This window comes from Arachis ipaensis, chromosome B8, assembly GCF_059453495.1.
Source record: "Arachis ipaensis isolate K30076 ecotype BB chromosome B8, ASM5945349v1, whole genome shotgun sequence".
NCBI lineage: Eukaryota > Viridiplantae > Streptophyta > Magnoliopsida > Fabales > Fabaceae > Arachis > Arachis ipaensis.
In genome coordinates, this window is record NC_142443.1 from 60,609,390 (window position 1) to 60,621,836 (window position 12,447).

General features: G+C 41.3%; 1 non-coding gene across 1 annotated transcript; it reads left to right on the plus strand.

The window, feature by feature from the left end:
- The first annotated feature begins 12,073 nt into the window (after nucleotides 1–12,073).
- On the plus strand, nucleotides 12,074–12,181 carry LOC148548277 (small nucleolar RNA R71). Its single transcript, XR_015897282.1, has one exon. It is a non-coding gene; the product is annotated as a small nucleolar RNA R71 (small nucleolar RNA).
- The last annotated feature ends 266 nt before the right edge of the window (nucleotides 12,182–12,447 follow it).

Consider the following 12,447-nt stretch of genomic DNA (forward strand, 5'->3'; position numbering starts at 1 on the left):
GCACACCAAGCTTAAAGAGTCCACAAGTGTATGGGCGTGCCACTTGAGCAGCATGGCGTGACACGCTGGTACATTAATAAAGAGAAGGGGCTGAAGGCAATTGAAGAATGGGCGTGCCACTTGAGGTCAAAGGCGTGGCACGCCAGGCTCTCAATCTCACTTAGGCGTGCCACTTGAGCGACCAGACGTGGCACCCCAATTCACAAAGAGACCAAAGCAAGGGCCGGGTGTGCCACTTGATGTCGAAGGCGTGGCACGCCAACCCAAAAATCTCACTATGGCGTGCCACTTGAAGGCTAAGGCGTGGCACGCCAGCTACTGGAACCAAAGCAAGATCATGGGCGTGGCACGCCAGCCTCTAGCCATGGCACGCTGGTATAAGTTTCCAGAGAGGGTGAAGGAGGCCAAATACATGTGGCGTGCCACTTGGTGTCAAAGGCGTGGCACGCCATCCACTATTCCTCACTTGGGCGTGCCACTTGAACCCCAGGCGTGGCACGCCAGTGTCATTCAAAGAGCAAAGAACCATTGGGGCGTGCCACTTGAGTTCGTGGCGTGGCCCGCCAAACAGAAAAAGTCACTTGTTCAAAAAGGGGCGTGGCACGCCAGACCCTGGGCATGCCACGCTAGTTCAACTTTCTTGAGAAGCTTGGTCAAGCATGCAGCAAGGGCGTGGCACGCCATACCCTGGGCGTGCCACACTAGTTCAAGTTTCCAGAGGCAAAGAGAAATGGAGAGAGGCTAAGGCGTGCCACTTGAGCTCGAAGTCGTGGCACGCCAAGGTTGTTATAAAGAAGAGCGTGCCACTTGAAGGACTCGGCGTGGCATGCCAAGCCAGAATTGAGGGAGCACGTGACACGCTACTGGAGCGCCAACCACACGCCAGTTGGGAAGTCACACTTATTGAGTTTTTTTTTCCCTCCAAAATGTAATTTTCCTTTTTCACTTTTGTAATTCTTTTATTTTTGCTAGGAGTAGTATAAATACCCCCAAGGAGTACTGAAGAAGGGGGGGTTAAGCAGTTAGAGAGATTAGTTTTCGATTCACTTTTACACTTCATCATCTTCTTTACTTTTGAGTACTTTTCTTTGAGCTATGAGTAGCTAAATTCCCTCTCATTGAGAGAGGGAGCTCTGTTGTACTTGATGGATTGATGATATTAAAATTCTTCTTCTCTTCATCTTTTCTTTGATTTGCTAGAAGGAATTTCGTTCTTAATGCCTAGTGTTCAATCATCTTGGAAAAGAGATTGAATACAATTTGGGTTTCATGGGAACCTTGGGAAAGGAAACATGAAACCATGCTTGAAATCCCCTCTCACACTTGAGTAGGATCTGGGTTTTGGTGTTTGGACATGTGACATATAATCCTCCCTCTACTTGGACCTATGATGATGTGTGGTATAATCAGGGACCAAACATATCTCTCTTCATGAGCAATTAGACTAAGGAATTGGCTATTGATCAAGATCTGAGAGATTGAGTCACCAAGGGATTGGGGCTCAATCAATCATGATTGCCAAGAGGTCAATGAGTTGCATGATTGAAGAGGACATAAGCTGAAATTGATCCAAAGAAACATCTCCTGATCTCAATGTATTTCCCCATTCTTATCTATCCCTTTCTTTATAGCTTAATTTTACATTCAGCAATTCCCCACTCCCATTTACAGTCAAGTCATTTATGATTCTGCACTTTACATTCTGCCATTTCTATTTCTGCACTTTATTGCTTTCCTTTATATTCTAGCCATTTACATTTCTGCCATTTATAATACTGCAAATCACAATCTACTTGTTCCGCTTGATTAATTCATCAATCGATTAAAACTGCTTGAATTTGCCAATCTCTGTGGATACGATCCCACTCCACTGTGGGTTATTACTTGACGATAATTTTGATGCGCTTGCCAAAAGAACCGATTCACCATTTTTGATACACTAAGTCTTTTCTTATACACTTAAATTCCATTCCTGTTTTCCATTGATCTCCTCTTGATTCCCTTGCCCAGCAAGCTTTGATATTCTTGGTAGTTTCTTATCCTCTTATTACGCTCTCCGAATCTCAGCCTCACAATTGTTTAACATTTGTAGTTGATCCAGTCTGACACCTTCATCCACTTTCTCCTCTTCCAACCTTATATTCTGAACATACTTAACGGTTCATTCTCCTTAATTGTCCTACAAGCAATACTCAGAGACTTCCTGCTCAGGACATCCACCAATAGATCATAACATTGCATCAGCACTTCTCCTAATCCCTTTGGTAATGTATCGTAGCAAGCCTTAAACGGTTCATCAGCTTCAAGTAATCGCGAGTACTGGTGTTGTAGTTAATTTCTTTCTCTCAAGGTTCGAAAGCTTCATTCGCATTCAGGCATCCATAAAAATAGTGTATCCTTACGGTTCAATCTGTGGATATTGAACTTCACAACTCCCCATGATCCTACACATGCTCAAGATTCATGTTCTGTGTGCACCAATCATGTTCTAAGGAACTAACGCTCTGAGGATTATATCTAAGAATTGTGTGCGAAACAAAATCAAGCTCGAGTTGATTTCCAAAAAGATTCTAAGCTCAAAGGATGAACGAACAACCTAAATGGTGTTTGCAAGAAATCAGAAAGATGTATGGTGTTCTGATTAAATAAAGTTGTAGAAAATTTTACAAAATACACAGGATAAGAATTAAGATGTATCTCTCGGAGGGAAGCTAAATCAAACACTCTATTTAGAAAGAAGCAAGACATAGTGAATTAAGTAAGTTTTTGTCGATTTTTGAAGAAACACAAGTTCACAGAGAAAAGTAGTTCGATTGCTAGTTTTCAAGGATTCAAGAATCGCTTGGCTGTATCAAAACAAAATTAGGCTCGTCTCGGAGAGTACAAAGTTCATGCACGATTACGTGCGTGTAAGAAACAGAATATGGGAGACAATTAAATCTTTTGCAAACAAAGAATCCAAAACAAAACCTCGAGCAAGTTATAAGGGAAAAATAATCGATCGAGTCACGAAGGTCCATGGTTACTAAGTCTATCGCCCAATCAATCTTTCTCTATTATAGCTCACTGTCACAGAATTTAAACACTACCCCTCGCGACCATCAACATTTTTAGACCCTTCAGACATAAATCGAATTGTATATTCAAAGCAACCCAACAACACGTAGTGCGTTGATAACCAGTCCAATCCTATCAGTGGTAAGCAAGAAGGAACCTCGAATCTAGGTATTATAAGTTAAGAAGTTTGTATATGCACACTAGAGTCACAACTAAGTCTTAACACTTTCAGCTCTCACCTCTCTCATACACTATGTCTAAATACGGCATTCCCAATATCATGTAATGCAATTAGAATTCTATTAACATTTTTCAGGATTACCTCCACCTTGTGGTCACAATTGATCAGCGTCCTGAGCCTTTCTACGGGAGCAATCTCTAGAGATATGACCCGGCGCCCCACACCTAAAACACATACCTAAACCCTTTTGGCACGGCCTATTTGGATGAAAACTTTTGCACCATTGGCACCTCACATCTTCTGAGTAAGGCGTTACTTGCTTCCCTTTATCACTCCCCTGGCGATTCCCACTCCTCTTGAACTCTTGGCTCCTTGGTACGAAATTCTGGTTGTGGTCCCTTCAGCAGAACTCCTAGCTATCACCCCCTGCCACAGCAGCCTTCTTTAAAGATTCTTCCGTGACCCTGCTCTTGTTTACCAAGTCTGAGAAAACTCTTATTTCCATTGGGCCCACAGAATTCAATATATCACTCTTAAGTCCTCCTTCGTATTTGATAAACTTCCACTCCTCAAAGTCTTCTAGAGCTCCCTGACAAATCCTAGAGAATTGGCACAATTCCTCAAACTTATTTGTGTATTCAACGACTGACATCTAACTCTGTTTCAATTGCAGCAGTTCAATCTTCTTAGCCATTCTAATCGAGTTAGGAAAGTATTTCTTGTAAAAATCAGTTCGGAATGCATCCCAGGGTATAGCAGCATCACCATGCTGTAGAAGGCGTCGCGCCCCTTGCCACCAATACTAGGCTTCACCCACTAACTGATAAGTTGCAAACTCAACACATTGATCTTCAGGGACTTTTTGTGCTTGTAAAGCTTGCTCGACTGCTTGAAACCAGTTGTCGGCCTGATAAACCACTATTTTATGGTTTATCTTGTGCTCAATTGAGTGGATTTTATCTACTCTTTACCCACTTATTCATACTATTTGCATGGTTTTACATTTGCCTTCCTAATTATGTGCTTTGATTGAAAACATGCTTCTTTGATCTTATATTTGCTTATTATTAATCCTCTCTTATCACCATTAGATGCCTTGATATGTGTGTTAAGTGTTTTCAGATATTATAGGGCAGGAATGACTTGGAGAATGGAAAGGAAGCATGCAAAAGTGGAAGGAATACAAGAAGATGAAGAAGTTGCTAAGCTGTCCAGCCTGACCTCTTCGCACTCAAATGGCTATAACTTTAGCTACAGAGGTCCAAACGATGCGGTTCTAGTTGTGTTAGAAAGTTAACATCCGGGGCTTCGATTTGATATATAATATGTTATGGTTCACCTGACGCTAGGCAATGCGATCGCGTGATCCATGCAGCCGCATCGCAGTGACGGAAATCAGCGTGTTTGAATTCTTCTCCAGCAATTTTTGGGCTGTTTTCGACCCAGTTCTCGGCCCAGAAAACACAAATTAGAGGCTATAAAGTGAAGGAATGCATCCATTCATGAGGAGGCTTTCATATTCACAATTTTAGGAGTAGATGTAGTTTTTAGAGAGAGAGGTTCTCTCCTCTCTCTTAGGATTAGGATTTAGGACTTCTCTTAGTTTACAGGATCTTTATTTTTATTTAATTTATGAACTCTTCCATGTTACATATAATTTTTTTAATTAATGTTATTTGAGGTATTTCAATTTATGATTGCTGTTATTGTTGCTTTACATCTGAAGGCATTTTTATTCCAGTAGATTTACTTTTTCCCTTTTGGTTTTGGTTAAGAAATCAGTAACTCAGGAGTTATCCAACTCAACAGCATAATTGTTAATTGTTATCTTGCCAATTGAATTAAACTTCAATAATCCCAATCTTTTCTTAGGAAATAAATAGGATTCAAAGATTAAACTAATTAGTCCCTTGACTTTCCTTTACTTTAGTAAAGGTTGACTAAGTGGAATTAAGATTCAAATTTCATTATCATTGATAAGGATAACTTGGTCTGGACTTCCAATTTCTCATACCTTGCTAAAAGTTTATTTTTCAGTTATTTATTTATTTTTATTGCTTTGAAAATATACCTGTGTCCATTGCCCAAACTCCAAATTTTCCCAATTTACAAACTCATAACCAATAATAAGAACATACCTCCCTGCAATTCCTTGAGAAGACGACCCGAGGTTTGAATACTTGGTATGCGAAATTGCTACTCAGGTTGTGAATTGTTGTTCGAAATTGATTCCCTGGCAATGGCACCAAAAAACGGATGCACAGGACCATGGTCTAAACATATCTTCACAACTTCGCATAACTAACCAGCAAGTGCACTGGGTCGTCCAAGTAATACCTTACGTGAGTAAGGGTCGAATCCCACAGAGATTGTCGGTATGAAGCAAGCTATGGTCACCTTGTAAATCTCAGTCAGGCGGATATCAAATGGTTATGGAGTTTTCGAAAATTATATAATAGAATAGGGATAGAAATACTTATGTAATTCATCGGTGAGAATTTCAGATAAGCGAATGGAGATGCTTTTGTTCCTCTGAACCTCTGCTTTCCTGCTATCTTCATCCAATCAGTCTTACTCCTTTCCATGGCTAGCTTTATGTGATACATCACCATTGTCAATGGCTACTTTCGGTCTTCTCTCAGGAAAATGATCCAAATGCCCTGTCACGGCACGGCTAATCGTCTGGAGGCATCACCCTTGTCAATGGCTTCATCTTATCCTCTCAGTGAAAATGGTCAACGCACCCTGTCACGGCACGGCTATTCATCTGTTGGTTCTCGATCATGCTGGAATAGGATTTACTATCCTTTTGCATCTGTCACTAACGCCCCGCAATCGTGAGTTTGGAGCTCGTCACAGTCATTCATTCATTGAATCCTACTCGGAATACCACAGACAAGGTTTAGACCTTCTGGATTCTCTTGAATGCCGCCATCATTCTAGCTTACACCACGAAGATTCCGACTAAGAGATCTAAGAGATACTCATTCAGTCGAAGGTAGAACGGAAGTGGTTGTCAGGCACGCGTTCATAGGGAATGATGATGATTGTCACGTTCATCACATTCAGGTTGAAGTACGAATGAAAATCTTAGAAGCGAAACAAGATGAATTGAATAGAAAACAGTAGTACTTTGCATTAATCTTTGAGGAACAGCAGAGCTCCACACCTTAATCTATGAAGTGTAGAAACTCTACCGTTAAAAATACATAAGTGAAAGTCCACGCATGGCCGAGAGGCCAGCCCTTAAACGTGATCTAAGATAGCATACAACTGATCAAAGATGGTCAAAAAGACTAGTAAAAGGTCCTATTTATAATAAACTAGCTACTAGGGTTTACATGAGTAAGTAATTGATGCATAAATCCACTTCCGGGGCCCACTTGGTGTGTGCTTGGGCAGAGCTTGAGTGTTGCACGTGTAGAGGTCCTTCTTAGAGTTGAATGCCAGCTTTTGTGCCAGTTTGGGCGTTCAACTCTGGTTTTGGCTCCTTTTCTGGCGTTGGACGCCAGATTTGGGCAGAGAGCTGGCGTTGAACGCCAGTTTGCGTCGTCTATTCTTGGCCAAAGTATGGACTATTATATATTGCTGGAAAGCCCTGGATGTCTACTTTCTAACGCAATTGAAAGCGCGCCATTTCGAGTTTTGTAGCTCCAGAAAATCCACTTTGAGTGCAGAGAGGTCAGAATCCAACAGCATCAGCAGTCCTTCTTCAACCTCTGAATCTGATTTCTGCTCAAGTCCCTCAATTTCAGTCAGAAAATACCTGAAATCACAGAAAAACACACAATCTCATAGTAAAGTCCAGAAATGTGAATTTAACATAAAAACTAATGAAAACATCCCTAAAAGTAACTAGATTCCACTAAAAACATACTAAAAACAATGCCAAAAAGCGTATAAATTATCCGCTCATCACAACACCAAACTTAAATTGTTGCTTGTCCCCAAGCAACTAAAAATCAAATAGGATAAAAAGAAGAGAATATACTATAAATTCCAAACTATCAATGAAACATAGCTTCAATCAAATGAGCGGGACTTATAGCTTTTTGCCTCTTGAATAGTTTTGGCATCTCACTTTATCCATTGAGGTTCAAAATGATTGGCATCTATAGGAACTCAGAGTTCAGATAGTGTTATTGATTTTCCTTGTTCAGTATGATGATTCTTGAACACAGATTCTTTATGAGTCTTGGCCGTGGCCCTAAGCACTTTGTTTTCCAGTATTACCACCGGATACATAAATGCCACAGACACATAATTGGGTGAACCTTTTCAGATTGTGACTCAGCTTTGCTAAAGTCCCCAATTAGAGGTGTCCAGGGTTCTTAAGCACACTCTTTTTTTTTTGCTTTGGACCTTGACTTTAACCGCTCAGTCTCAAGTTTTTACTTGACACCTACACGCCACAAGCACATGGTTAGGGACAGCTTGGTTTAGCCGCTTAGACCAAGATTTTCTTCCTTTAGGCCCTCCTATCCACTGAAGCTCAAAGCCTTGGGATCCTTTTTATTTGCCCTTGCCTTTTGGTTTTAAGGGTTATTGGCTTTTTGCTCTTGCCTCTTGGTTTTAAGAGCTTTTGGCTTTTTATGCTTTCCTTTTCTTTCTATTTTTTTTTTCGCCTATTTTTTTTTTCTGCAAGCTTTGTTCTTTGCTGCTTTTTCTTGCTTCAAGAATCATTTTTATGATTTTTCAGATTATCAAATAACATGTCTCCTTGTCATCATTCTTTCAAGAGCCAACATATTTAACATTCTTAAACAACAACTTCAAAAGACATATGCACTGTTCAAGCATACATTCAGAAAACAAGAAGCATTGTCACCACATCAATATAATTAAGCTAAGTTCAAGGATAAATTCAAAACTCATGTACTTCTTGTTCTTTTGAATTAAAACATTTTTCATTTAAGAGAGGTGATGGATTCATAGGACATTCATAACTTTAAGACAAAGTTACTAACTACTAATGATCATGTAATGAAGACACAAACATGGACAAACACATAACATAGAAAACAAAAAACAGAGAAAGTAAGAACAAGGAATGAATCCACCTTAGTGATGGTGGCGTTTCCTTCTTGAGGAACCAATGATGTCCTTGAGCTCTTCTATGTCTCTTCCTTGTCTTTGTTGCTCCTCCCTCATTGCTTTTTGATCTTCTCTTATTTCATGAAGGATGATGGAGTGCTCTTGATGTTCCACCCTTAGTTGTCCCATATTGGAACTCAATTCTCCTAGGGAGGTGTTGATTTGCTCCCAATAGTTGTGTGGAGGAAAATGCATTTGAGGCATCTCTGGGATCTCATGGTGATGAGCTTCATACGCCTCTTGAGCTCCATGAATGGGCTCTCTTGCTTGCTCCATCTTTTTCTTAGTGATGGGCTTGTCCTCTTTAATGAGGATATCTTCCTCTATGTCAATCCCAGCTGAATTGCATAGGTGGCAAATGAGGTGAGGAAAGGCTAACCTTGCCATAGTGGAAGACTTGTCAGCCACCTTGTAGAGTTCTTGAGGTATAATCTCATGAACTTCCACCTCTTCTCCAATCATGATGCTATGGATCATGATGGCCCGGTCTATAGTAACTTCAGACCGGTTGCTAGTGGGAATGATTGAGCATTGAATAAACTCCAACCATCCTCTAGCTACAGGCTTGAGGTGCAATCTTCTTAGTTGAATCGGCTTGCCTTTGGAGTCAATCTTCCATTGAGCTCCTTCTACACATATGTCCATAAGGACTTGGTCCAACCTTTGATTAAAGTTGACCCTTCTAGTGTAGGGGCGTTCATCTCCTTGCATCATGGGTAAGTTAAACGCCAACCTCACATTCTCCGGACTAAAATCTAAGTATTTCCCCCGAACCATTGTAACATAGTTCTTTGGATCCGGGTTCTTGCTTTGATCATGGTTCTTGGTGATCCATGCATTGGCATAGAACTCTTGAACCATTAGGATGCCGACTTGTTGGATGGGATTTGTTAGAACTTCCCAACCTCTTCTTTGAATTTCATGTCGGATCTCTGGATACTCATTTCTTTTGAGTTTAAAAGGGACCTCAGGGATCACCTTCTTCTTGGCCACAACATCATAGAAGTGGTCTTGATGGGCTTTGGAGATGAACCTTTTCATCTCCCATGACTCGGATGTGGAAGCTTTTGTCTTCCCTTTCCCCTTTCTAGAGGATTCTCCGGTCTTAAGTGCCATCAATAGTAATGGAAAAACAAAAAGCTTATGCTTTTACCACACCAAACTTAGAATTTTGCTCGCCCTCGAGCAATAAAAGAAAGAATAGATGAAGAAGAAGAAGAAATGGAGGAGAGGGAGAAAGTGATGTGGTTCGGCCAAGAAGGGTATAGAGGGTTTGTGTTGTGTGAATTTGAAGAAGAATGGAGGGCTTTATATAGGGAAGGGAGAGGGGGAAGGTTTCGGCCATATGGGTGGGTTTGGGTGGGAAATTGGTTTTGAATTTTGAAGGTAGGTGGGGTTTATGAGGTAGGTTTATGGGGAAGAGTGGATGGATGTGAGTGGTGAAGAGGTGATGGGGAAGAGTTTTGGGGAAGAGTGTTTATGGGATTGTGTGAAAGAGGGGTGAGAAGAAGTGAGTGGAGGTAGGTGGGGATCCTGTGGGGTCCACAGATCCTGAGATGATCCTGTGGGGTCCACAGATCCTGAGATGATCCTGTGGGATCCACAGATCCTGAGGTGTCAAGGCATTTACATCCCTGCACCAATTTAGGCATGTAAAATGCCCTTGCACACAAAACTCTGGGCGTTCAGCACCAGGTTGGTGCCCATTTTGGGCGTTCAACGCCCATTTGCTGCCTTTTCTGGCGTTGAACGCCAGAACCATGCTTGTTCTGGGCGTTCAGCGCCAGGATGCTGCCCATTTTGGGCGTTCAGTGCCAGAACCATGCTCTGTTCTGGTGTTGAACGCCAGGCAGATGCTTCCTCCAGGGTGTGATTTTTCTTCTACTGTTTTTTATTCCGTTTTCAATTTTTATATTTATTTTGTGACTCCACATGATCATGAACCTATAAAGACATATAACTAAGAAAAATATAGTTAGATAAATAAAAATTGGGTTGCCTCCCAACAAGCGCTTCTTTAATGTCAATAGCTTGACAGTGGGCTCTCATGGAGCCTCACAGATGTTCAGAGCATTGTTGAGACCCTCCAACACCAAACTTAGAGTTTGGATATGGGAGTTCAACACCAAACTTAGAGTTTAGTTGTGGCCTCCCAACACCAAACTTAGAGTTTGACTGTGGGGGCTTGGGTTGACTCTGCTTTGAGAGAAGCTTTTTCTGCTTCCTCTCCATGGATGCAGAGAGAGATCCTTGAGTTGTAAACACAAGGTTGTCCTTATTCAGTTGAAGGACTAATTCTCCTCTGTCCACATCAATCATAACTCTTGCTGTGGCTAGGAAAGGTCTTCCTAGGATGATGGATTCATCCTCTTCCTTTCCAGTATCCAGGACTATGAAATCAGCAGGGATGTAAAGGCCTTCAACCTTTACTAACACGTCCTCTACTTGTCCATAAGCCTGTTTTCTTGAATTGTCTGCCATCTCTAATGAGATTTTAGCAGCTTGCACCCCATAGATTCCCAGTTTCTCTATTACAGAGAGGGACATGAGGTTTATTCCTGAACCAAGGTCACACAGAGCCTTAAAGATCATGGTGCCTATGGTACAGGGTATTATGAACTTTTCAGGATCCTGTCTCTTCTGAGGTAATGTCAGTTGATCCAGATCACTTAGTTCATTGATGAACAAGGGAGGTTCAACTTCCCAAGTATCAATGCCAAATAATTTGGCATTCAGCTTCATGATTGCACCAAGAAACTTGGCTTTTTGCTCTTCAGTAACATCCTCATTCTCTTCAAAAGAGGAATACTCATCAGAGCTCATGAAGGGCATAAGGAGGTTCAATGGAATCTCTATGGTCTCTAGATGAGCCTCAGAGTCCTTTGGTTCCTCAGAGGGAAGCTCCTTATTGGTCACTGGACGTCCCAGGAGGTCTTCCTCCTTGGGATTCACGTCCTCCTCTCCCTCATTGGGTTCGGCCATTTTGCTTATGTCAATGGCCTTGCACTCTCCTTTTGGATTCTCTTCTGTATTGCTTGGGAGAGTACTGGGAGGGATTTCAGTGATCCTTTTACTCAGCTGGCCCACTTGTGCTTCCAAATTTCTAATGGAAGACCTTGTTTCATTCATGAAACTCACAGTGGCCTTAGATAGATCAGAGACTAAGTTTGCTAAATTAGAAGTATTTTGTTCAGAGTTCTCTGTCTGTTGCTGAGTGGATGATGGAAAAGGTTTATTATTGTTAAACCTGTTTCTTCCACCATTATTAAAGCCTTGTTGAGGCTTTTGATCCTTCCATGAGAAATTTGGATGATTTCTCCATGATGAGTTATAGGTGTTTCCATAAGGTTCACCTAAGTAATTCACCTCTGCTATTGCAGGGTTCTCAGGATCATAAGCTTCTTCTTCATAAGAAGCCTCTTGAGTACTGTTGGATGCAGCTTGCATTCCATTCAGACTCTGAGAGATCATATTGACTTGCTGAGTCAATATTTTATTCTGAGCCAATATGGCATTCAGAGTATCAACCTCAAGAACTCCCTTCTTCATAGGCGTCCTATTATTTACAGGATTCCTTTCAAAAGTGTACATGAACTGGTTATTTGCAACCATGTCAATGAGTTCTTGAGCTTCTGCAGGCGTTTTCTTTAGGTGAATGGATCCACCTGCAGAAGTGTCCAGTGACATCTTTGATAGCTCAGATAAACCATCATAGAATATATCCAAGATGGTCCATTCTGAAAGCATGTCAGAAGGACACTTTTTGGTCAACTGTTTGTATCTTTCCCAAGCTTCATAGAGGGATTCACCTTCTTTCTGTTTGAAAGTTTGAACATTCACTCTAAGCTTGCTCAGCTTTTGAGGAGGAAAGAACTTGGCTAAGAAAGCCATGACCAGCTTATCCCAAGAGTTCAGGCTATCTTTAGGTTGAGAGTCCAACCATATTCTAGCCCTGTCTCTTACAGCAAAAGGGAAAAGCATGAGCCTGTAGACTTCAGGATCTACTCCATTAGTCTTAACAGTATCACATATCTGCAAGAATTCAGTTAAGAATTGAAAAGGATCTTCAGATGGAAGTCTATGAAACTTGCAGTTCTGCTGCATCAGAGAAACTA